This window comes from Schistocerca americana, chromosome 1 (assembly GCF_021461395.2).
Source record: "Schistocerca americana isolate TAMUIC-IGC-003095 chromosome 1, iqSchAmer2.1, whole genome shotgun sequence".
Classification (NCBI taxonomy): domain Eukaryota; kingdom Metazoa; phylum Arthropoda; class Insecta; order Orthoptera; family Acrididae; genus Schistocerca; species Schistocerca americana.
In genome coordinates, this window is record NC_060119.1 from 914,813,196 (window position 1) to 914,840,757 (window position 27,562).

The following is a 27,562-nucleotide window of genomic DNA, read 5'->3' on the forward strand; positions in this document are numbered from 1 at the left end:
GCGACAGCAAAATCATGACCACAACTCGTGGAAAAAGAAATTGTCACTGCAGATCCTTAGTTTGCACATTAATTAAGAGTCCAGTAAGAGGAATCCTTTGTAGCTAACTATAACGACAGGACATTTGGCTCTATGGTAATGAGAGAAAGATTAGTTCTTCGCTTTTTCGGGAACACTCTATAGCCTGTGATCTGTCGTGGAAAATCTTCCTGGGCAGGGTAACTGCAATTTTTTCTTCCTACAAGCGTCAAACTTAATATTTTATAAATTTACTTTTATATTCCTATGTAGTTAAAACATTACGTCAATGCCTTACTGTACTCTCGTAATATCTATCGCTGCAAGTGCCGTTCATCGCTGATTTCTGCGAGTATTACACCACACCCAAGCTTCGTCTGCCTTATCGCAATTAGCGAGCTGCTATATGCGCATCTTCATGAATACAGACGATAAGGGATTTTCCACATCGCATTACGAAGTTGTCTTCGCTCTTAAATCTTGCGTCCATTCTTGCTTCGCTCACTGACGTTAGTGGACACGCAGTTTCAGAAATCGAAGCGTTTGAAGTTGCCAACAGCGCCACGCATATACTGAGCAAATAGTAAATAAAAGAAACACGCGACAGCTGGGTGGCGCAAAGATTAATACGTTGCAGATAGTTTCGAAACCCGGTGGCTGTTCTGATTTACGCTTTCGTAATATCCCGACGATCATGACAGGCACATGTCACGACAACTGAGTACAGACACTGCAGAATACGTGCTGCTGACTCACACACAGCCAACGCTTTCGTTGATCGCCAGCGTGGATGGGCTTACGATTAGTACACTGCTCCCCCAGCCGTTAATGACGGGTACTCGAAACCGAAGCCGCTGCTACTCATTCAGGTAGCTCCTCGGTTGTCCAGTAGGAGTTAAACTCAGCCGATTAGAGATGACCGACCAAAGAAAATAAAATCGTTAGCAGTTCCGGTAACCGAACACAGGTAATTCGCGTGACAGCTAGACTGCTCAGCGATGGAGGAGAACGTATTCTGTGATCGTGAATGTATGTTCTCGAAACTTCAACAAAAGCGCGTACCGAGCGTCTCTCATGCAGAGTCTTCCACTGGAGATTATCATCTCCGTAACGCTTTCGCGATTACCAAATGATCCTGTAACGAAGCGCACTATCTGGTACGTATCCCACACCGGTGAGCAGTGTTCAAGCAGTAGGCGTCAAGTGTTAGGGAGCATGTTGCTGGTTCTGCCTGACATCATAATCAGAGAGGGAATCAGCTTCTTTTAAAGCATTTTACCGGTCGGCGCTTGGAATATGCGTAGTTAGCCACTTGAGATAACGTGGCGAAAATACGAGTATTCCTTTCTCGAAGAAGACAGATGAGAATAACTTCATCCCTAGGGCTCCCCACCTCCGCGGCTCCCCACTGCCAGGCTTCTTCCCCGCACATCGTCAGCTGAGCAGTCAGACACCTCTAAGCAGACGAGTTGGGGACTTCAAAAAATTTTCAGCTGAGTTGAACTTAGTCGCAGATGTGACCTATGACTGATTTCACATCCATTTCAGTCTCCATCTGCAGTAACAAGGTGCGATTAGCCACGACAGTTAAACGAGTCGTAGGGACAGTCAAATTCATTTTAACTGAGTTTTAATAACTTTAAGTTCCATTCTGAAGACTTGCTTGCAGATTATATGATCAATATGCTTTCAACTCCAGCCACAGGTGCAAACGTATACACTAACATTTCAGCTGTCGCGGTGCAACTTCTCGATTATAATCAAAAAATGGTTCAAATGGCTCTGAGCACTATGGGACTTAACTTCTAAGGTCATCAGTCCCCTAGAACTTAGAACTACTTAAACCTAACTAACCTAAGGACATCACACACATCCATGCCCGAGGCAGGATTCGAACCTGCGACCGTAGCGGCCACGCGGTTCTAGACTGTAGCGCCTTTAACCGCTTGGCTACACCGGCCGGCCGATTATAATCGTTTGCACTGGTACGCGTTTATTAGAATCGGGTCCCAGACCCTTTAACCAATCCTGCCAAGTTTTGATCTGTCGTTCTTTGTCAGATGTTTCATCATACACTTTCAATGTAATTGACAGTAACTTTTGTTGTATTTTGTACCTAATGACTTTCTTAGTCAGTATTTTGGAGGGCAACGATTAATTATGTCAGAGTACCAGGACCACTTTCCTTACCGCTAGTCAATATACAACTTATACACTAGCAACTTCATGATTATACTCTACATGACAGCTGATTTGCTTGATTATTTTAGTCACATTTGTCTCTGATGTATCTTCATTAAAAACGTAAATGAAATTAATTTACCGAGAAATTCTAATAACTTACGCACAAATCATAATCCTGAACTATTTGTTTGAGAATGAACGCATTCAGATTATAAATACCTTCGACAGCAGATAAATTGTAGCACATCTTCGCTGTTCGTAGTAGGCTTCGAGGATATTCTGGATGTTAGTAAGTACGATGTTGAAAAGCCACTAGACTTTCTGAAAAAGGACAGAAGTTTATAGATCTGACGGAAGCTTATAGATCTATAGATCTGGCCGTTCTACGCCAGTCAAATTAATTCGAAGTGCTAAGGTAAGAGATAAATGAAGTTTTTCTCAGGGTGGTCTGACTTGCGCCGATTAGTCTGAGACATCATATTAACAGATATCGTAAGCTTTTGTTTTTTTGGAAGGAAGATTGGGGTCGTGCAAGGTGAATTGAATAGGAATGGAGAAGAGAATTACCAACTGTCTTATTTAATGGACCATTCCGTCATTCGATTCAAGATATTCAGGAGAACTATACGATGCCTAAATCAGTATGAGCGGACAGGGGTATTAGCGCTGATCCCTCCTAATATAAAGGGCGATCAAAAAGTATCCGTTTGAGGAAGTTTCTGCAGCCTATATGCAACGTAGCGAGACCGATGTGGGTATATAAGCACCGGCACATAGGCAAGGGACTAGTGTGATATTCGTGTCTTTCCGACGAGCATGCGGTCGATGCGGAAATGTGAACTACGGCGACGTTATTACCAAAGGCGTCCAAACAGGACCAAAGTCTTGCTATCCTTTTCTCGGCTGCAGAAAGACGAATATCAGTAGACATCCACCGGAGAATGAAGAATGTGTACGGAGCAGCATGTCTGTCGAAAACCACGAAGAAGATCAAGAGCCAGCCATGTGCTGGGAAGATGATCTTCACCCTGTTCTTTGATTGCCGGGGCCTATTGCTTACCGATTTCAAGGAACCTGGTGCCTCCACCACTGGGGAACGGTATTGCGCAACGCTGGAGAAATTGTGGCGTGCAATTAAGGTGAAACACTCCGGGAAAACTGCAACAAGGGGTGCTGTTTCATGACACCGCACATCCCCATATTGCCGAAAAGCAGAAGTTACTCTAGCTCAAGCGGGAGACACTCGAGCACGTGCCCTGTCACCCTGATCTCTCTCCCCACGGGATTATCACGCCTTCGGTCACTTAAAAAAGCCTTGTTTAGCCATCTGCCTCCTTAAATTCGTTTTTTCACTTTTAACTAATTGCCATTAACATGCGTGAACATAATCTGCGTTTCCATAAAAGAGAAAGGTTGGCTCTCAGTTTTTAAGAACACAACACCAGATCTAATTTTGTGCTTAGTTTTATGGATGTAATCAATTTTCTAATTTATTTCGACTATTCCTAGTTGATACTTTCATTATAGGGTGAAATCAGTGATTGTTTCGTAACTTAAATTCTATTGTTGACGTTTAAACAAATATAAATTCTACAATAATTATAAACGTTTGGAAGGCGAAACACTAGCATTCTTTAAGTATTTATTTGACTCTATTCGAAAACATGTTAGGAAAGCCAGGCCTTAATTAATTCCAAAGTAATCAACGGTTTCGTCAAAAGTATTGTTTGCGTAACTATATTTGTTAAGTTGATGATTTAAACAAATAATTCGGCTTAACTCTCGTAGTACGAGAAACTGTAAAAAAGACGGAATTTTTCGATGTATTCAGTTAATTTATTGAGTTAAGTTTTAAATGTAATTTCTGTAAATTTAACTTTGAACAATGTGTAGTTTCAGCACCTATTATTGTGAGGATATACAAGGGCCCGATTTTTGGGCCCGAGACAGTCAGTCCACGTCCGAGTTTCAAACGAGAATTTTGTGTTGATTAGAACAACAACAACAATGCTTCAACTTAACTGTGAAATAAGTGTAACACAATTAGGCCATGCGTTAAAACAATGACAGTGTCTGTTCCATACTACCTTTCCATTCTTCAAGAACTGTGAACTTTGTGGTTATGTTTTTTTACTGCTCGTAGATGTTCAGTAGTAAATTACTGTATTAGTATGAAGCTTTTGGAAAGTTTAAACAATAGTGGCCTGGTCATATATAACTGAGTATTATTTGGGGGTTGTGAACAGTGAAATGAAAGTACTGTAAAACGCAAATATGCACCTGTCGGCTACATCATTTAAAGTAGTCAGTGTTGTACATCCACAAACCCATTTTTCAGCCAGTGTAGCAGTGCAGTACGTCGACACTGAGGACAACAAACGAAGAAAGGAAGGCGAACATGTCACATGTTCATGGAGATTTTGCCTGATTGGCATACCGATTCCGGATTGTACGGCCTTCGAATAGAAAGTTTTTGATCGCCACTTACAAGAGTCCCATGTCTTAACAAGTTCCTCAGCTCACTTGTGAGAAGGGATATCTTAACTATCAAGTACAGATTGGAACGGTTTCAACTTACTGCGCTTTAAAGGTTAGAGACCACGGTAGTTAATAAAATTTACTAAGCAAACCTGCTCGTAAAATTGTAATAGCCACCGAAATGAAGTATGTAGCAGAAGAACGTAGAAAATGTACCAGGACTTAATTACAAGCATGGTTATTAGATATAAGTCTAAAGTACTGCCACTATAATTAGTAGATTCTGCTAAGCGAGAAAGCGCACCGGTTATGAACAGAGATGGGTGGCTCAGTTACCTTCCACAGCGTCCTCTACATTCCGTGGAGTAATCCAGGCTAATATCGCGAGATGGTTCCTTTAACAAACACACGACTTATTTTTTCTTACAGCTTTGTCGAAGCGAACTCCTGCTCCGCCTTTAATGTTTTTGATAATAATGGAACACCAGCTCTCTTCCTCTACTAGCGCCAGCGAAAACAAATACCATTTTACAAAAGGAGGACAAGAATTACCTACAGCAACAGATAAAGGAGCTGACGATTCTGTTCAGTAGTCAAACACTTCATGAGTACAAAACTTTCAAGGTCGAGACAAATTGCTGTAGTATTCGATGCAGCATCTAAAAAAAGAAAAAGAAAAACCTTTCAAACCTTAACAGCCAACGCCCAGATAGATATCAGCAGGGACAGAGCCCTCTTTGTGCCGTGTGTGTGTGTGTGTGTGTGTGTTCGTTTTTAGAAGAGTGGTCAGTTATCAAGACTAACATACCGCCTCCAACTCTTCTTCTGTCAACCATATATTCCACCGTTGCCTTAATTAAATATAGTGAAGTAGATATGTGAAAGACCTCTAGGTTATTTTACAGTAATATGAAATGGCAATAAAAATATATCAGTAAATTCTAAAAAAATCAATGAACTCATCCGTAATCATAGCTTACATTCCAGCAGATAATGTAGTGCTATTCTCTCGGTGTTGGCCCTTTCATGCTAATAGAAGCCAGCGTGCTCTCTGCTATTATAAAATGTAGCGGTAACGTTAATGCAACCGTTCGTGAACGTAAGCCTTGGAAAATACATGAAATAGATTTATTCCTTATTTTTAAGTATTAAAACGTAACAGAGGCAGGTTACGATAAGATAGAAAAATATTACTTCTGGAAAACGACTGTTTCTTTATATTGTGTACGTGACATTGTGGATGAGTACTGGAATTTTAGTTGCTTAATTTGATTCACGCCTTGCGCTGTAGGACTTCTTTTTCGATGGAATCAACGGAACAATATCGATACATATAAATGTATTTACGGTACGTATCAGTGTATGTTCCACATCTCTTCCTAAATCATTCGACCAGTCAACCAAACTGTCAGGTAACTATTGCTGTGGGAGTAAGAGCCACCCGCCTACCATAGTTCAGGGGATATGACGTCATAAACAATTAAGAGCGTGAAAAAAATGCCGCTCATGCACGAAGTTTTAATACCGTTATTCTTTGATACTAAGACACTTCTACAGTCGAGTCAACTTACAGAAACGCCTGACAGGGACCGACGACCTCACTGTTTGGTCCCCTCCTCCAAACCAACCAATCAACCAATCCCTGACACGTGGCAGCACTTTTGACGACTTTCAGTTGCAAAGGGCAAACGGCTGTAGGCCCAAACCAACAGTCGTCCATAGAGCTATGAAGAGGCCTTGCTATACAGATGTTTACAAAAACACGTTGCAGACACGCGAAACAGCTGGGCCCAGAGTAGAGAAACTGTCCGGGATACTGTACTTACACATTTGTAGATTATGCACATTTCTTTATATGATTTTAATAATTTCAAAGGTGTTTTCATATACACATGGAAATGTAAGTTTACTACAAACACAGTTCATTTTTGTGTTTCGTATTTATTTCCTCCTGTTTCTAATACCAAATTGGCAAAATGAATAGCCGGTCGGTGTGGCCGAGCGGTACTAGACGCTTCAGTCTGGAACTTCGCGACCGCTACGGTCGCAGGTTCGAATCCTGCCTCGGGCAGATGTGTGTGATGTTCTTAGGTTAATTAGGTTTAAGTAGTTCCAAGTTCTAGGGGACTGACGACCTCAGAAGTTAAGTCCCATAGTGCTCAGAGCCATATGAACCATAATATATGGCAAAATGAATACCCGGGTTCAAAAAAATGGTTCAAACGGCTCTGAGCACTATGGGACTTAACTTCTGAGGTCGTCAGTCCCCTAGAACTTGGAACTACTTAAACCTAACTAACCTAAGGACAGCACACACATCCAAGCCCGAGGCAGGATTCGAACCTGCGACCGTAGCGGCCGCGCGGTTCCAGACTGAAGCGCCTAGTACCGCTCGGCCACACCGGCCAGCGAATACCCGGGCAAGCCGGGTTTGTCGTCATGAGCCATTTTACATCAGTTGCCCTCTTCCACACTACTTCGTGCATTACGATCTTTCGACTTACCCATCAACTTAGCCCCTGCACGTTTTCTTATGTCATCCAACCAGCTTGAGCCTAATCGTGGAATCTAAGAAAGAACACCCTCAGCCCATCTACCATCAGTTCGCCTGGTTACATGTCCTGCCTATCTTCATTTAATTTTAAGCCTTCCATTCTAGTCTGTTCCACGATACGTTTAGTCATTTGTCTTTCTGTCTGTCTCTCTTATTATTTCCCAACCGGCGTGGCTCCGTCGATCGTTGTTCAGCCCTCATATTTTGAATGGCTTTTCCATTAAAAGGAGCAGCTCACGGGAAAACTACGAACTATCTATCACAGGACATTTAAGACATCTTACGAGTTCGAAAAATCTTCGTTAATGAACCCGTTTTCAGTGGGTACAGAGACACATCGGCGTAAGAATCCGGAGACCAGCTTACCAAACGCGTGCAAAGACTCGCATTGTGATTACTGTCGATGGCTTGCAGTTATTGCGAAAGAAGAATGGTCGTCGATATGTAATGAGGACACTAACTTTATAGGAACGTGTGGCTGGGCTACTCAGCTACATATTCTGCACCTCATACCCCATGGTTTCCTAGTTCTGCTCTTAAGCGGAAGGAAATAATCTCCATTAATAGATTAAAAATTGCCTACCTGGTTTCCAACAAAACGAAACTTCTGTTAAAGTTTAATGAAAGTGCATCTAAAGACGACATCATGCATTTTACATCGTAGTGCATCAGATACAAAAAAGGAAAGGATAAAACATTACGAAGAACTCAAAAATTGTTGATGACTCTTCAAACCGCTCAGTTCAAGTTCTTTGTATTATCAAAACGTAAACATAAACTGATCAGCCCAAATGTTGTGGCAACATGCGTAATAGCTGGTTTGTCCGCCTTTGGAACGCAATACAGGAACGATTCCGCGTGATACGGATTCGACAATCCTTGATAGGTTTCGGGAGTTTCTTGCACACATGTCTACGCACATGTCATGTATTCCCTGCAAATACTGCCCGGTTGTTTGTGAGCGCGGAGCATGCGGCCAAAAAAATCCCGGATGCGTTCCATTGGGCTCCGATCAAGTAAAATTTGGTGGCCAAAACAACAACTTGAGTCCACTACAGTGCTCATCAAACCACTGTATCAAGATTTTTACCGTGTGGCACGGCCAATTACCCTGCTGGAAGATACAGTGCAAAGACTCGCATTGTGATTACTGTCGATGGCTTGCAGTTATTGCGAAAGAAGAATGGTCGTCGATATGTAATGAGGACATTTTGCACGAAAAGGTAGAAGGTGGCCCGCAGTAATGTTCACGTAGCCCACATCTGCCATGGTGGCTTCGATTACTCTCACAGGTCCCTTGGAGCCCCAAGTGAATGTCCTGCATAGCACAATACTGCACCCACCAGCAGGGTCCGTGGCGCGGTGCATGTTTCGGGCGGCTGTTCGACTGCATGACGGCGTAAGCAGACTAGATTACCGATCTGGTGTAACGAGATTCGTGATTCATTCGATCAGGGGATACGTTTCGACTGATCCACGGTTCAGTCTCGATGATCCAATACCCAGTGCAATCATTAGTGTCGGTGTCTTTGGATAAACATGGGAACACGAAGGGGTCATCTACTACGTTGCCCCATTTTGAACAACGTGCGCTGAATGATGTGCTCAGAAACATTTGTGCCTGCACAAGCTTTGTAGTCTGTCGCCACATCTCCCAAGGATCGCCGCCTATTCTGGTTTGCAGAATGAGCAAGCCTTCGTTCTGAACGTTCTATGATGAGGCGTGGACATCCAACACCTTGTCGCCTACTCGTGATTTCGCCGTCCTGTGACGAATTTTCTTAGATGCTCATAACAGTACTCACGAACACTTACAGCTTGGCTGTTTCTGAGATTCTCGTTCCCTGCTATGGGGCCATAACAGTCTGTCCTTTGTCGCTTACGTCGGTGAATTCCCCATTTGCTAGCCGTATTGGTGCTAGAATGATTCTTCATTCGTTTCTGCTGCGCTTTTATACACTGGTGAACAAGACTTAAGGACGAAAGTAAGGGCCAGCCGAAGTGGCCGAGCGGTTCTAGGCGCAACAGTCTGGAACCGTGCGACCGGTACGGTCGCAGGTTCGAATCCTGTCTTGGGCATGCATGTGTGCGCCTAGAACCGCTCGGCCACCCCGGCCGGCAATAAAGTAAATATAACGACATCAGTTGTCACAAAAATTCCTGGTGATATGTGTTGCGATGCACGGTAATCATTAGCTAGGAGAATGAATAATAATACTTCGAAGCACGCTTTTCAGTACATATATTTTATTCCTGTAGAATGTCAATGATGAAGATAAACAAGTCGTCGTCTGATTTGACAAGAGATAGACAGTCTACAGCTGTCTTCTACAGAATGCAGATTTCCCAGAGTTCGGTAAGTGGGCTACCTTAAAAATCTGATTTTCAGAGTAAAATCCGTAGTATGTCGAAGTGAGAATGCCACCGTTGGTAAAAATTGTCTGCGGAGGGCAACAGGTGAATATGAAACACCTTTTTTAAAAATTCCGTTTGATACTGGTTATTAATTATGCGATTGTGATGGTTTAATCAGTAACACATGTGCTATGTTACACTATGTACATTTTCAGCTCGTTTGCATTATGAGTTTCTCGTCGGATACCTACCAAAGAATGAACTACATTATACCTATAAACTAAGTTATGTGATATCATATTACGTAGAGAAAATCTCATATGCTCCAAGAACACAACATTATCGCCGACAAGATGCAGCCCGCCGTACATCGTTAATGGTAGGAAATGTGGGCTACTGACAGAATGTAATTAAGTGTTGATGTCGTCTGAATGCACACCTGATGACAAGCTAAGCTACTGCTCGAAACGCGTTGTGACTTATTAAATAAAGTACAGTACTTTTCCAACTCTGCATGCCACAGTGCTTTACTAGAAATTGTTTTATTGGAGGATATAGGCTGCCTTCCTCTAACCTACCAAGAGACTTACCAGCCAGCAACAGAAGGAGCTACAATTTTACGAGGAACCGTAAGCAAGAAGCAACTTGACATTTTTCATACAGGCAGAACTGTGCTAGAGGTAATGGACATGTAAAACGCCAGGAAAAATCATATGCTCAAACAGGGTTCAAATACCGAACCTCTGAATTCATTTATCCGCTAACCAATTTAGCGTTAAAACACACATTAAATATGAAAGAAATATATGGTGTAGTTGGTATCCAGCATTAGGTTAAAAAACAAAAAAACAAGCTGTAAACAGTTACAACCGGTAATGCTTGCGCACTGTTCTTTCTTTACGTTAACAGGCTTCTCCCTACGTAGGACTGGAGAACGTTTGTGAAAGGTGTAATGGTACTTGAATTACGTAACCATTACGGCAGCTCACCTCAACCTCTCGATACCAGCAATATTCTACTGTGTTTCTGTAAAGTAGTTAACATATTTCTGAGACAACATTCAGATTTGATTTCATTAATGTAGAGATACTTTGATACATCGATATGTTTATGTTGCAATGATATTATTCTTATTTGTATTATTTCTTTTGTCACTATGATCTTTGACGTACTTGTAACTCTGATTTTTGGGCGCGTAAGCGGTTATTAGTTAGTTGTTAGAGTGTTAGAGACTGTAAAGTCAAGTGTTGGACGTCATGTTGGAAAGACGCATATTGTAGCCAGTTTATAAAATGTGAACTTTGACAGTGAGGAAGATGTTTTCAAGTATGTTTTGTATTGTGAAGTGATGTTTTGTGTGTTACGTGCCATTGCAACAAAAGCAATAAAAAAGAAGTGTAACTTGAATTCGGAGTGCTGATTACTTTTTTTTACATCACCATTTTGCTAACTTTCAAAGGTTTAATCTTCAAGAATGGTTTGTGAAACACAACTATAAAACTTTTGAATATAGCAGAATAAAACCTAGGCCTCTTTGCATCCGAGCTTGGAATCATCACCACCTAGATTTTCGACGATTGAGCCATTATTTTACGAGACCAGCGTGGGAAACACGAAAAGATGAGTGCCTAGTTTATTCATTATTACATGAAATGACTTTATTAACTGTGCTCTAATGACAGCTGCCACATAATAACTTTGTTGTTGCCCGAAAATGCAGTATTTAGCAGCGTGAGCAACACCACAATCATTATTAAATTTTGACCTTTGTTGTGGTAGGGTTGTTAGAAATGGAAAGCGTCGCAATGAATGGTTACTTAATGACGCTTTCCACATGATGCAGGTATCTAAACTAAAGGACTATAAAAAAAAGAACAAATATCCACTTATATCCATACAAGATTTCAAAGTGATGCAGAAATTGGCAACTTGCTGTAAACGTACAAAAGTGAAAAATTTGTGTACTTTACAGAATGCAAAAGTAGTATCACTACAATATCGATGAGACTAATATTTATTTGTTTATTTATCCACAGGTTCCGTGGGACTAAGCAAGGCAGAGCTACTTTGTTATGGAACGAGTCGGCACATTGCTTACAGAATGCTAATTACAAAATTTATAAACAAAAGAATTAAAAAAGTAAGAAACACAATAAAATGGTGAGCGCGTTTAAGAATAAGTAACACATTCCAGAGAAAAACTTCTCAACTACTCTGAAATGCATATCGTTTCTCCGCCTAGTATTCACTGAAAGAGTTTTGCAGTTTTTCCTGACAAATTTCATGATGGAATGTGTATGTACAGGGATGGCAGGGTATGGGTGTGAAGTGGAATGATCACGTGGGCTCAGTCACAGGTAAAGCAGAGAGCAGACGTATTTCATTAACAGAATACTGGAAAAATGCATACAAAACCACTTGCGTATCCCATCTTAGAGTGGTGCTCAGGTTTGTGGGACTCGTATCGAGCAAGACCAATAGTGAATATTGAACGGATTTAAAACTAGGACAGCACGAATGGTCAAACGGTTGTTTGACTCACGTGAAAAAGTCACAGAAGTTCCGGAAAACCTGAATTGGCAACGCCTGAAGAAGCACAAAGGTACCCCGAGAAACCCTGCTTCGGAAGTTTCATTAACCAGCATTAAGTGAAGAATCTAGAAATACATTTCAGCCCATTGCTATCACTCCAGTAGCGACCGCAAGGACAAGGTCAGACTAATTACAGCACGAGTACTCTCACATACGCGCTGATTCTTCTTACATTCCATCATGATTAGATGGGAAGAAATCGCTGTTTGCGCGAACTAAATTGACAATCGTTGTGGTGACTGATGGGAGGGGCCGTAAATTCAAAAAGGTCGACTTGGTACTCGCGAGTAGCACAATGCTTAGTACCCTCTGCTGTGCACACCGTTGCGGTTTGCACACTGTGTATGTAGATGTGGAACGTTGCATGGAGTAATTGGAGTAGTCGCATGCAAGTATTGTAGCGCAACGGATAGGTGAGCTTTGCTTACCGGCCAGCAGAGAGCAGTCACGCACCCCACGTCCTCAGCTCGGCGCAGCCACAGCCGAACTGAAGGGACGGTGCTGCGCGTCCCATCACACACACACACGTCACGTGGTGCCCACTGCTTGACGTGACGTGCCTTCTGAGGAGCGCGGCGTCACTAACCTCATGCTTCCAGAACAACGCACTCGGAAGCTCACTTGACAGATCGACGTTTTCGCAACTGTACATCAGACTAACTACAAAACACTTAACTTTTAATAACTGGTCATGTTACGTTCTGCACGGGACAACAATAAATCACGCCAAGGAGACGTCACACCACTTCTGGCCTTGGTACAGTTCGGACAGGAAGGGAGTCGACAAGTTTCTTCACGTGTACCATATGCAGGTGAAACCACGCTTTGATATTGCGGGGATATCGATTGCTGCGTTTCATCCGCTGATCCAAATATTCAAAGAGGTTTTCTATGGGAATAAATTCGTGTTATTTAACAAACCCGTCAAGGTGCGATAGGATACATTGACTATTCGTACAAACAGGACTGCGTACATGCAGCTTTGTGAACATACACTGCTGGCCATTAAAACTGCTACACCAAGAAGAAATGCAGATGATAAACGGGTATTCATTGGGCAAATATGTTATACTAGAACTGACATGTGATTACATTTTCACGCAATTTGGGTGCATAGATCCTGAGAAATCAGTGCCCAGAACAACTACCTCTGGCCGTAATAACGGCCTTGATACGCCTGGGCATTGAGTCAAACAGAGCTTGGATGGAGTGTACAGGTACAGCTGCCCATGTAGCTTCAACACGGTACCACAATTCATCAAGAGTAGAGACTAGCGTATTGTGACGAGCCAGTTGCTCGGCCACCACTGACCAGACGTTTTCAATTGGTGAGAGACGTGGATAATGTGCTGGCCAGGGAAACAGTCGAACATTTTCTGTATCCAAAAAGGCCCGTACAGGACCTGCAACATGTGGTCGTGCATTATCCTGCTGAAATGTAGGGTTATGCAGGGATCGAATGAAGGGTAGAGCCACGGGTCGTAACACATCTGAAATGTAACGTCCACTGTTCAAAGTGCCGTCAATGCGAACAAGAGGTGACAGAGACGTGTAACCATCACGCCGGGTAATACGCCAGTATGGCGTTCACCGCGATGGCGCCAAACACGGATGCGACCATCATGACGCTGTAAACAAAACCTGGACTCATCCGAAAAAATTACGTTTTGCCATTCGTGCACCCAGGTTCGTCGTCGAGTACACCAACGCAGGCGCTCCTGTCTGTGATGCTGCATCAGGGGTAACTGCAGCTATGGTCTCCGAGCTGATAGTCCATGCTGCTGCAAACGTAGTCGATCTGTTCGTGCAGATGGTTGTTGCCTTCCAAACGTCCCCATCTTTTGACTCAGGGATCGAGAAGTGGCTGCACGATCCGTTACAGCCATGCGGGTAAGATGCCTGTCATCTCGACTGCTAGTGATACAAGGCCGTTGGGATCCACCACGGCGTTCCGTATTACCCACCTGAACCCACCGATTCCATATTCTGCTAACAGTCATTGGATCTCGACCAACGCGAGCAGCAATGTCGCGATACGATAAACACCCCAATCGCGATAGGCTACAATCCGGCCTTTATCAAAGTCGGAAACGTGATGGTACGCATTTCTCCTCCTTACACGAGGCATCACAACAACGTTTCACCAGGCAACGCCGGTCAATTGCTGTCTGTGTATGAGAAATCGGTTGGAAACTTTCCTCATATCGGCACGTTGTAGGTGTCGCCACCAGCGCCAACCTTGTGTGAATGCTCTGAAAAGCTAATCATTTGCATATCACACCATCTTCTTCCTGTCGGTTAAATTTCGCGTCTGTAGCACGTCATCTTCGTGGTGTAGCAATTTTAATGGCCTGTAGTGTAGATGTTCAATTCCTGTAAGACAGGAGTGTCTAGAGAAGGCATGTTCAATAGGCGGCTAGGAGAGCACGAGGGCCTGAACAGTGAGCGCTCGCGTTAAAATGCCGCTGGCAGACGCCATTATTTACCGCAGGAGAAGTGCTGAATGTCTTCAGATGAATGACAATATGTTACACCGACCGTAGTTTTAAACTCACCAGTATATACTTAATGGTGCAATGCTTAAAGTGGAAAGTTCCTCTTTTAAAATCGATGAAAGGCAGCATTATGGCTGGGTTAGGACCTTCTCTTTAAAGGTCAGACGTCTCAGTATCAATTTATAATACGTCAGTGCAGGATGCTTAGCTACAATCAGAATTTACAGACTTGCAATGTGACATGCAGCTGAGTATAAGTATCACAATAAAATAAGACTGGCAGACGAAAATTTTCTTCAAAATAAACTTTCACAAATTTGCAGCTATCCTTGAATTGTGCAGTGTCAGTGGCTATCAAAGATCAAGTGGTGGGGTTATGGTTCAAATGGCTCTGAGCACTATGGGACTGAACTGCTGTGGTCATCAGTCCCCTAGAACTTAGAACTACTTAAACCTAACTAACCTAAGGACATCACACACATCCATGCCCAAGGCAGGATTCGAACCTGCGACCGTAGCGGTCGCGCGGTTCCAGACTGTAGCGCCTAGAACCGCTCGGCCACTCAGGCCGGCCTGGTGCGGTTACAGACATACTTTTCCGCATTAGATTGCCAGAGTATGCAGTACAGCAATGACGCTACGTGCAAGATAACGTCTAACGTGATAGGAAATGTTATAAGAATACTAGCTGAGTACCCAGCATTATCTGGGTATGAATTTATTCCGATTCTATTAGTCCATCTCCTCTTCCTCCTCTCCCCATATATTTCCTACTGCGCGTATCTCTCCATCTGCTCCTCCTCCCTTTGTCCATCTGCTCTTTCTCCCTCTGTTCGTCTCATCCCGTCCCCTGTATCTCCTCCTCACTTCTTTTATTTCTCCTCAGCCTCTCTTTGTCCATCTCCCCCACCAACCCCCTCTCTGCTCATCTCACCCTTCCCGCTCTCTCTGTCTGCCTCTTCCTGCCCTCTCTCTCTCCATCTCCTTCACCCCTCTCCTCTATCCATCGCCTGTTCCTTTCTCTGTCCATTTCCCTCCCGCCTTCTCTCGGTTTATCTCTTCTTCCCTGACATCTGTGTCCATATCCTCCTTTCCCTTCTCTGTCTATCCATCTCCTTCTCTCTCCTTCCCTCTGCACGTTATCACCCCCACAGTGCTTCCTTCCAAATAGTAAGTAACATGTGTACAAAGTTTGCATGAAAGCTATCCAGGGGTTAAGGAGTTGCCTACTTATGCACAACTCACATATATTTCACATGTTTAATCGGAATCTCGCCCGCGGTTTGAGGCGCCTTGCCACTGTTTGCGCGGCTCCCTCCCATCGGAGGTTCGGGTCCTCCCTCGGGCATGGATGTATGTGTTGTCCTTAGCGTAAGTTAGTTTAAGTAGGAATAAGTAGTGTGTAAGCCTAGGAACCGATGACCTCACAGCAGTTTGACCCTGTAGGAACTTAACACAAATTTTTATCGGAATCTCAGGCAAATTTCGCCCTGCAGTTTCGTTTTCACGCAGCTCAGAGTTTACAACGCTGTACTCCTGAACTGCGCATCAGTCCATTATACCACAAAGTACCACAAAGAACGATCTTCCACAGGGTTCTGTCTAGCCCCATTTTTATTTAACTTGTACACCAGTGACGTAGTCAACACTCATTCTGTACAGTTTAGCTACGCCAGTGACCTAGTGATTGCAACTCAAAGCAATCCCTTTCGAAGAAGGTGAACAAACACTTACTACTGAACTAAGAAAGGTCGACCAGCGTTATCAAAAGTGGAGACTTTGTCCGAATCCTAACAAAATAGAAGTCAGCTCATTCCACTTGACCACTAGAATGGCGTATAGAGAACTGAAGGTATTCCACAACAAAAAATTACGACATAGTCGACACCTCAGATATTTCGGTGCGACTTTCGACAGATTTCTGACATTTAGGAAACACCTAGAACTAACAGGAAACAAGCTAAAATCGAGAAATAACATATTAAAGAAACTGGCTGGTGCTAGATGGGGATCTGATGCAAACACCTTGAGAACAACAGTACAAGCATTTCTATACCATGTCGCCGAAAACTCTTCTCTTTGGAGTAGAGCCAACACCTTTGCCGTAGTGGTAACAACAGTCCCCGTCAGATCGCAGACGTTAAGCGCTGTCGGGCTTGGCTAGCAGTTAGATGGGTCACTGTCCGAGTCTGCAGAGCGCTGTTTGCGAGCGGGATGCATTCTGCCCTTATGAAGCCAATTGAGGACCTACTTGACTGAGAAGTAGCGACATGGGTCACGAAAACCGAGAATGGCTAGGAGAGCGGTGTGCTGGTCACACGCCCCTCCGTATCCGCATCCGGTGACGCCTAAGGTCTGAGGTTGACATGGCGAGCGGTCAGCACCTTTTAGTCTTCAAGGCCTGTTCGATGTTTTTTATTTTTTTTGTCTGGAATAGAAATAGACATGTCAGCAAGATGGATATTGATCTAAATGATGCGACGAGGATCGTGACAATAACTGTTACATCCACACCAACACCATGGCTGTCAGTACTGGCCAATATTGCCCCTCCAAATCTCCGGCGACCACAATCAGTAACACATGAATGAATGAGACTCAATAGATCCACAGACTTACCTATTCGTGATACACTGAACAACTTATCAAACACTCGATTAAAACCTAGAGACCTAATCTGGGTGAACACTGCCCACTACGCCGCAGAAAGTTATAGTCTAAGAGATGAACGAAGAAACGGTGGACGTCCTCCATCGTCATCAGAAGTTGGGCGACATAGATCCGGCCATCCAGCCCCGGGTGTGAGTCAACCAAGAAACATATGGAGCTTCCTCAATCGTATCAGAATTGGCCATGCTGTGACCAAAACAACGCTACACAAGGTGGGAATTACTGATCACGACCAATGTGGCTGCGGAACATCGGGACGAAAGACCTTCCAGACGCAACACCTACAGCAGTTAAATGGTTTGAGTCTTCAGATATCCAGCTATGGTGAAAAACGGATCTTTCAACTTCTTTTATCTACTGCCGCTCCTCCAGCTTTATTTACTGCCTATGCATACGTCCATATAGATGTACCTGCTTGTTCTGATTCATATAATTTTACCTTATATCAACTTAATTGTATGTACCTTTAAAATATAATTCTGTAAGCCACACGATAAATAAATAAACCAGTCCAATATTCAACAAACTTAGTGAAGGTGTCCGTCACAAGACAGGGTTAAGTGGTGAAACTTTCATTCCATTCTAAACTGATGTCCATCGTCAACATCAGTACGAGGTGTGACACCCAAAAGTGTGAATACACTTTCGTACACGTCGTGGGATAGAAGCTGTTAGTCACCGAATCTCATATTGAGAAATTTGCTACCGTATATGAAACATATTCTGTGTCAATTTATGATGTTTCCTGACTGAAGACTGGAATGCAAGTACAAGGTTTTCCAAAAGTACCTCCGTGGCTTCAAAAAGCGACTACACATGTCAGTCGACAGAGTACCTCCCCAAGTTTACAACTCACAGTATGGGCAGCACTTGTGACGTGATAAATGTCATTATATCCATTTAGTTCACTGAAGACGTGGACATGAATTGTTCAGGGGGATGTAACAGCAACCGGCTTTGTAAATCTGTTAATAGGGTTGTCTGTCTGTTGGCGCGTATAAATTCGGCGCGACAGTACGACCAGATGATTTGTCTACATGTCACGCCTGTCCCCTAGTACAACTATGGCACAGCGTTTACAACGAATCGAAATTTGTAGAGATGCGCTATTGTTCTATCCACTGGTATGTGTCATTTGTCTATACATCTTCAAGTATTTGCACAATCGTCTTCTGGAATCCCAGAGGTGCTCACGAATAACCCTGTTTACGCCTTCCAATGGTGTTCCAAACATGCTCTATGGATAACAAAAATCAGAGAACCAAGCAGCCCAGTAAAGAATGTTTACAGTCCTGAACGCTTCTATAGTATGAGCTGCTGTATGGTCTCATGCATTATCCTGCTGGAACATGCCGTTTGGTAGCCTGGTGATGGAAGATATGACAACAGTGTTTCCCATCTTGACACATACTGGCTAGTATTCTGCCTTCCGTCAACCATTACCGGATCAGTCCAGTCGCCATATCGACAGCTCCTCACACTACTACGGCAATAACTGGAGTCTAAAATCGCAGCTTCCTGTGACCTTTAATCAGGTCGTCTATGGTGTCCACCCGACCGCCACAAACAGAAGAGAGACTTACCTCTGAACACCACAGAATACTCCTCAAATCCCAGTTGACTGGCTCTATAGCAAACAACTCATTGTTGTCTGAGGAATGATGCCAGCGGTAGATGGCGGACGGCAACTCGAGATCTCAACCAAGCTTCCAGTTCCCGACGGTTTGTGTTAATACTCTGCCTGTAACATATCCTCAGATTTCAGCTACTGTTATCAGTCTATTCTTTAGAGCCAGTCGAACAACACTACGATCTTCTAGTGGTCTAGTCATTCCGTAAGGATTCGCGCGTGCTCTTTTTGTCACTCTGTCGTCCTGAGACCATTTCGTCACCACTCGTTCTGCACTCATTGCCCTCCAGCCAACGGTCCGTGCGGTATGTTTGACCCTCCTATGACCCTCATGCCAATGATTCGTTCTATATCAAAATTCATTCGATTACGTTAAGATGACCATGCATGTCCTCTTAGCATGCTATGTTGTTGTGATCTCTATGTGAAACGTTCCAGTTACATTAGACACTCCGATAGCTTCAGGTATTCTTACCATTCTTCATCTGTAGGGACGGCTCTTTTTTTTTTTTTAATGTAAATACTGGGAATAAGCTCCCTCAAGGACGAAATTTTATTCGATACCACAGGCGTGATAAAACTGAAGTATAAATTTGGTCATGTTCGGTCAAATGTTCAATGTGTAACCCTTTCTGTTTCCGCCAGTGTAGTACGGATTGTAACGAAACACAGTAACAACTTACTCCATTTTCATAAAGGTACTTGTATCTGCTTGCAATAAATACTTGAATAACGAAAATTGAGACCGGCACTGTATTGTAATTCAGACATCATTTATTCAAAACGTCATCTTCAGGCCCCTGTACATGGAAACATAAGTAGCATGATAGTAAAGTATAATGAAAGTACTGACAACAAAAATCACAGTTTTGTGACTAAAACGGGGGTAAATCACATCATAAAGTTATATAACAAAAATATACTATCGGTATCCATACCATCTAATTTATATTGCTTAACTGTTTTTTTCAAATATATTCTCCAATGACGTAATATACCCGAGGGGAGCCCACACGTACAACGAACCGGAACAACTACGACTACGGGATGTACCAATACCAAAATGAAGCAACCTAATAACACTGAACCAAACGGCTGGAGTAAACAAATGCGACAAAATCCTAATCAAAACATGTTCATTGGATAATGTAAACCCAATAACATCACATGCACTCTAATGATCTCCAGTACATAAACAATGTAAATGGCTCTGAGCACTATGGGACTCAACTGCTGAGGTCATTAGTCCCCTAGAACTTAGAACTAGTTAAACCTAACTAACCTAAGGACATCACAAACATCCATGTCCGAGGCAGGATTCGAACCTGCGACCGTAGCGGTCTTGCGGTTCCAGACTGCAGCGCCTTTAACCGCACGGCCACTTCGGCCGGCAAACAATGTAAATCATGAATCTAATATATATATTGTTTTGTATGGGTACCGATTGTATACTTTTATTATATAATTTTATGATGTGATTTACGTTGTCAGTACTCTCATTGTCCTTCACCATGATGCTAAGTATGTTTCCATGTACAGTGACTTGAAGACGGCGCTTTTTCGCGTCGAAACTGGTAGCATGTTTTGAATAAACGACGTTTTAATACCAATATGGCTGCCTGTTTCAGTTTTTATTATTAAAGTACTTCATATCCGATTGCTGTCCCACTGACCTCGATGAATTACCAGAGACTGCTTGTAATTAGTCTAGAATAGTGACAGAAACGGTTTCGCCTAACTTTTGGAGTAATATTTCCTCCTCCGCGTGTTGCCAATGTACCTGAAAAACAGATATTTCGTGTTATGATCGCGTCATTGTCGTATAGGATTCTTAACTCTGGCTGCAGTTTTGTGCTGTTGACGGAATGGGTAAGCCTCGGTTGCTGCCAGGGGCTTCCCACCGCCCTGTGTCCGCCTCCCTCTCTATTTCCATCACACCCTCCACCAGCCGCACAACACCTCGACTTCTCGCCACAGAGCAGTTAGTTGGTATCGCAGCAAGGCTCATGTTTCTGGGCGTGCACAGTTTGACATTTGTTAGGGAACAACAGCATTTCTGCCTACATCGCTGCGTTACAATCGTGTAAATTTATTGGCAGACTTTTTTAATAACCAGTTCTTTCCAGTGGTACACGCGCAGACACTAACTACGATCTGTGACTGTTAGGGTGAACGACTCTCCCGTATTTCCCGGGGTCTCTCGTATTGTAGCATTTTTTTTTTAATTCTCCCAACTCGCCGGCCGGTGTGGACGAGCGGTTCTAGGCGCTTCAGTCTGGAACTGCGTGACCGCTACGGTCGCAGGTTCGAATCCTGCCTCGGGCATGGATGTGTGTGTTGTCCTTAGGTTAGTTAGGTTTAAGTAGTTCTACCTTCTAGGGGACTGATGACCTCAGATGTTAAGTCCCGTAGTGTTCAGAGCCAATTCTCCCAACTCCCTTACTGACCGCCTGTTTCTCCCGTATATTTCGTCAGTGATCACTGTTGCAAATATTAGTACCGCGAAGCACTATCGGCAGCTCATTCAAGTTCCATAACCGATAGAAAAAAATCAAATGGCTCTGAGTACTATGGGACTTAACTTCTAAGGTCATCAGTCCCCTAGAACTTATAACTACTTAAATCTAACTAACCTAAGGACATCACACACATCCATACCCGAGGCAGGATTCGAACCTGGGACCATAGCGGTCGCGCGGTTCCAGACTGTAGCGCCTAGAATCACTCGGCCACCCCGGCCGGCATAACCGATAGACCTCGAAAAGTTTTCGTAAGATAATCGATTCTATTGTCGATGTATAGTCCGTTTTCTGTTCGCGCTTAAGACGTTTTGGCTCAAGGAAATGCGAGAAGCGGAGAAAAAACAACAGATATGCATGTCTAGATGGGTCGAGAAAGGGAGGATATTTGCTTGTTTGTCGGTCACTGCTGACAAGCCACGTATGTGGTCGCCTCATACCAATCAGCTGTGGTACGAATAATACACGGAAGTAACAAGGTTCAAATGGCTCTGAGCACTATGGGACTTAACTGCTATGGTCATCAGTCCCCTAGAACTTAGAACTACTTAAACCTAACTAAGCTAAGGACATCACAAACACCCATGCCCGAGGCAGGATTCGAACCTGCGACCGCAGCGGTCGCGCGGTTCCAGACTGTAGCGCCTAGAACCGCTCGGCCACTCCGGCCGGCTGGAAGTAACAAGGACTCGCGTAAGAGGATTATAGACACGTCGATGTTTAAACACGCTCGTTACGTCATTTATTTCTAAATTGTTTCACACAACGCAATAGCATTTCACAACGCTTCAAAAAAGGTTTTTCTGTTATAAACAATAAATGGACTCATCAGAGAAACAGCAGCAACTTAGAACTGATTGAAATCTATCTTGATTATAGTTGTAAATAGTTTTTTTAAATTTGTACAGGAAGATAAAAAATTGCAAGAGTTATACAGCTTCTACAAGTAAGTTCTTGAATGAGGGAAGATGCAAAAAAAAAAGAAAACAAAAAAAAAAGAACGTGGAATTCGTCATATCGTCATAACCTCTTCATTTCATAATATTTTTACACCAAATTTTGATCACGTTCAAAGTATTCTCCATTGACTACAACGCAGTTCTTCAAACGATCCTTCCATTGTTCAAAACAGCTTTTAAATTCACTTATCGTGATGTACTTTATACCTTTCCGCGATTTTTGTTTCACGTCCTCCACAGTGGCCTTTTGAGTCTGGGGAACAAAAAGAAATCACAGGGGGCTAGATCCGGTGAGTAGGGGGGTGGGGGTGGACAATCGGTGTCATGTCGTTTTTGGTTAAAAACTGCTTTAGGAGAGGGCAGTGTGGGCCGGCGCGTTGTCATGACGGAAAAACCAGTCGCCTGTGCGCCAAAGATCTGTCCTTTTCTTCCGGATACTCTTCCCTCAATCTTTTCAAAACCTCCAAGTAGAATTCCTGGTTGACAGTTCGATCTGGGGGAACGAACTCCGCGTGCAGAACAACAAATGAGCATTGTCTTGTAGCTTGACTTCATTTGGCGAGCTCTTCGGGACGAGGAGAGCCACTCGTCTTCCACTGGCTTGATTGCTGCTTTGTTTCGGGGTCGTATCCATAACACCACGATTCATCACCAGTAATCACCTTGGGAAAAGAATCAGGGTCGTCTTTAAGCTGATTTTGAAGCTCAAAACGTGTCAGGTGTCGACGTCCCGTTTGCTCGTCTGTGATTTGACTGCAACCCTTCTCATGTGCAAATCTTCGGATAAAGTCCTGTGAATTGAACTTCATGATATTCCAGACATCTCAGAGAGTTGATCAATGGTTCGGCGACGGTCTTCGCGAACGAGGGTATTGATTTTGTCACGTCTTGACGTTGTGGGGCGTCCGAACGGGGTTGGTGTTCAATTGACATTTCTCCGTTTTAAAACGTGAAAACCACTCTAGGCTCTGGTTTTATTTAGGGCAGCAACCCCATAAGCATTCTTAAGCATTACAATACCATTACAATGGTCATCATTACAGTTGCAAGTAGTAGCACTTCGGACTAACTGTGGGTGGCAGGAAATCTCTAGAAGTGTAACCCCTGCAAAGTACACCCCACTTTTCCTAAATACTGTCATTACGTGGGCGGACAACATGGGGAGTGATCATCAACCACAGCGTTGGGCAGCGTGGTTTCTGAGGAAGGAGGCTGCAAACACTGCAGTTATTCATACGCAATTGTGGCATTGTGTGGGGAGTGTGCACGTCACCTAAAAGTGCCCAGGCAGTGACAGGATGTGGGAAAATGGCCTGCAACCTACGGTTAGACCAAAGTACGTTCTTGCAACTATGATGAAGATTCAAATGGCGCACCATAACTGATGGGAAAGAATAAAATGTAAATCAATATGGAACACTCGTGATGCGCTGTGGAATTCCTTTCGGACGATTTTGAACAGGAATCTGTTCTCTTCTTCCACAATTTACAACATCAGCTATGGAGGGTCCTGTATCAGAGTACGAGGATAAGCTAAGGCCAGAAATGTGTATGAGTAAGCAGCTGCGGACTCTGGTGCAGAAGGTTACAAAGATAACACCGGGTGACATAATCTGTGTTGTCACAACACAGAAGCTTCTCAGGCAGAATTTCTTCGATTATACTGTGACTACGAGCTGAAAATTAACCTGCGACTAAGTTAGAGTAAGGAGTAAACATAAGCATCTTCTTACGGAACACCACATTTATTTGACTTGAAAAATCCCTCAGAAACTTCGAAGTGACTATCAGTAACACATATTTCAGTTTTACCCATCCTTTAGGAACCAAATACTTATGAAACCAATGAAGAGACGGATCAGTATCATGTCTCTGTCGTAGATCTGGGATTAAAAAAATGTTAAAAGTACGGAATTACATATTTTCTCGTATACACGTCAACCTAAACGGTTTTCAATTTATGTTTTTATGCATGTGCAATTTGACTGATTCCTGCACAACATCGGATAATTCGGCACATGCGTTTCTTTATACATAGGCTGTCATCATCATACTTCCATATTTTTGCGATAGCCTCAAAAAATGGGTAATTAAACAAAACTGTTCGCAATTGCTATTGAGACAATGTTAGTAGCTACAGCGAAAATTTTATGTGATAAATAACTGAAAACAGTAGTAATATGAAGAAAACAAAACAGAAACTTATGTTTTGCAGACATCACATTTTATTAGTAAAGATGATAGATGTCACACTAACGACAGAAGGAAAATTCTACAAACATACTAGTTTAAAAAAAAATAGATTGCAGAGTTCAACAGGTCAGTCAGAAATGTAGATGGTTATTAAAAGTAATGACATTCCAAGAGTAATGCCAACGGAGGTGTATAAAGCCCTATGGGGTATGGAGAAAAGAAAAGCTTCGGGAGAGTGTTTCAATTTAAATTCTTTAAGTTGGAGGAACAATATAGAAATGGAATATCTAATTTTTATTATAGAATGTTCGTGAAAGGAGACAATTTTCTAACATATGCAGCATGTATTACTACATTTTTCAAGAAAGGAGACAGACGAGACACAAAAAAGAACTGTAAATCAGCCAGTCTCCTGTCCGTAATGTACACAATAGAATTATCGCTAGCTAAACTCAAGAGGTATTAGATTTTATTCAGGGAAAGCAACACACTGTCTTTAGAAAAGGATACAGTAGTAATAAGAAGCGCTAGCTAAACTCAGGAGGTATTAGATTTTAATCAGGGAAAGCAACAGACTGTCTTTAGAAAAGGATACAGTAGTAATAAGAAGGAAACAAAACATAAACTTAAGTTGGTTAGACACCACACGTGATTAGTTAAGATGATAGATGAGAAAGTTACTAATGACAGATGAAAAACTCTACAAATATTCCATTTAAAACTCGAGAACGAAGATATCATACGGAGTATGATTTAGCACTTTGTCTCAGATTCATGGATGTTAAAAAAGCTTTGACTTGGTTTTAATTAAATCTTTGTTGACAGTCTATGAGAAACGGAGCAAATCGTAAGAGGAGTCAAAGAAGGAGATTCCATATCAGTACATCTGTTGTCAACAAGCCTAGACGAAGTTTTCGTTTCTCTCAACTGGGAAAACGAATGAATGAAACACATGCGTATCGTCTTCGGTTTTGTGATGACAGCGTACTGTTCACCTCTAGTACAGGTAAGCTTGAACAATGAACGGATGAGGCAAACTGAACGAGTCTGAAAGTAGGCATGTAAATCATTTATAAAAAGACAGGGGTAAAGCAGAAGCAGAGGCTGCTGAAAGCATCGTAATGCCATTGTCTACGGAAGAAGGCGATGGTCTATTACGAGCTCTGAAGTTCCACAATCGCCGCTAGAGGGATACGGGCGCAAACCAGAATGACTGCAGAGAGAGCACTCGCACGCGTCGACCGTCCACTGAACTCACAAGGGAACATTCCGCAGTCTCAATAGACGATCTAAATTAAACTTGGCGGATGGGTAGAGGGAGCAAAATAGTATGAATTTTTTTGTGCCTAATTTCATTTTTAAGAGGTATAACACACACCTAAAGGTAATTTTGCGTATAAGGCTTGAAGAGAATATCTCCGAAACAATGATATTTTAAAAATGTTTCTCATATTAAAGTTTATATATAATTATCGTTCTTGAAAACCGTATAATCGAATTTTGTAATAATTTGAAATTTTGCCAACTATCATCATTAATAAATGTTGAAAAATCAAAACTTCTGTTGCAACATTGACTAGCGGGACTGTCAGTCGTGCTGAAAACCGTGAAATAACGGGTCCAAAACAAGAGGAAAGGGGAGTAGTACGTCGGTAGGAACGCGAGGAATGGCAATTCATCGAAAACCGGCACAAGTGTACGAAGAGAACTACATGCCTATTGCAAGGGTCAAGGCGAGGCACAAGCGGTTTATGGAAGGACGGATGTCGTTGTCCGATGACGCACTGTCTGGAACGCCAACCTGCGTTACGGCTGCCACGTCACGCAGGTGGATGCCCTCATTGTTTAAGACAGGCGAGTTACAATAGCAGCCATTGCCGCAGTGGTCATATTCAGGGTCCGAAGTGTCCACGACATCATTAACGACAGACTGAAATTTTGTAAAGTGTACAGTCAATGAATGTCTCAGAGTCCTCAACCGCCACAGGAAGCATGTCCAATAGGCCACTCTGTTGAACGTCTGCAGCGCCCTGCCAAGAAAGGGAAAAGTTCGTGCCACGAGTGGTCGCTGGAGACGAGACATGGTGCCATCACTTCGAATTCGAGACAAAATGACAAAGTCTCCAGTGAAAATATTTAGCGTCGCCTCCACTAAAAAAATCCAAGGCCGTCCATATTAGGGTGGGAAAGACTATACTGATCCTCTTCTTTGGCGAAAAGGGCCCACTTCTTATCGACTTCTTGTAGCATAAGACAACCTTGAACGTGATACTCACATACCTTGACCACCCCTTCGCAAAGCGATCAAATCGAAACAACTAGGGCAACTCACCCGCTGGCTCATTCTGCGCCGCGACAACGCAAGGCCTCAAACAGCAAACGCAGTCAATGACCTCTCGCAAACATTCTGACGGGATGTCCTTAGCCACACTCCATACTTTACAAACAGTCCTGTCTCCTCGCAAGTATGCAATTTTTGAAGCGCGAAAGAATGAGGGGCAAATGATTCGCCTCGGACGAGGACGCTAAACAATGCGTTCGGAACTGCTTTACAATGCAACCCCAGCAATTCTGCGAGACCGCCATTCACCGCCTTGCGTCGCAGTGCGACAAATGCCTCAACAGTGCTGGGAAGTAGTTTTGAGATAGTGGTACAAGTTTCTGTTTACAGGCCTCCGGCTCTTTTTTTATGCATCCTTCATGACGAAAATTTTTTTAAAATTCTAATGGTTGCTCAGCGATCAACAGACAGATGCATGTTGAGAATTATATCTACCCATACACTCCGGAAGCTACCTTACACTGTGTCGCGGAGAGTACTTCAGGTACGACTAATCCCCCCTTCCACGTTCCATTCGCGAATGGCGCGTTGGAAGAATGATTGTCGATAAGCCTCTGTATTAGCTCAAATTTAA

The 27,562-nt window shown here is 43.0% G+C and overlaps 1 protein-coding gene across 3 annotated transcripts in view; it reads right to left on the reverse strand.

The window, feature by feature from the left end:
* Positions 1–12,717, reverse strand: part of LOC124615279 (lipid storage droplets surface-binding protein 1) — a 205,490-nt gene extending 192,773 nt beyond the window's left edge. For all 3 annotated transcript variants that reach the window (XM_047143058.1, XM_047143048.1, XM_047143038.1), the window contains exon 1: positions 12,610–12,717. The gene's annotated coding sequence lies outside the window, so the exon portion shown is untranslated. The remainder of the gene's footprint in view (positions 1–12,609) is intronic.
* Positions 12,718–27,562: the final 14,845 nt, after the last annotated feature.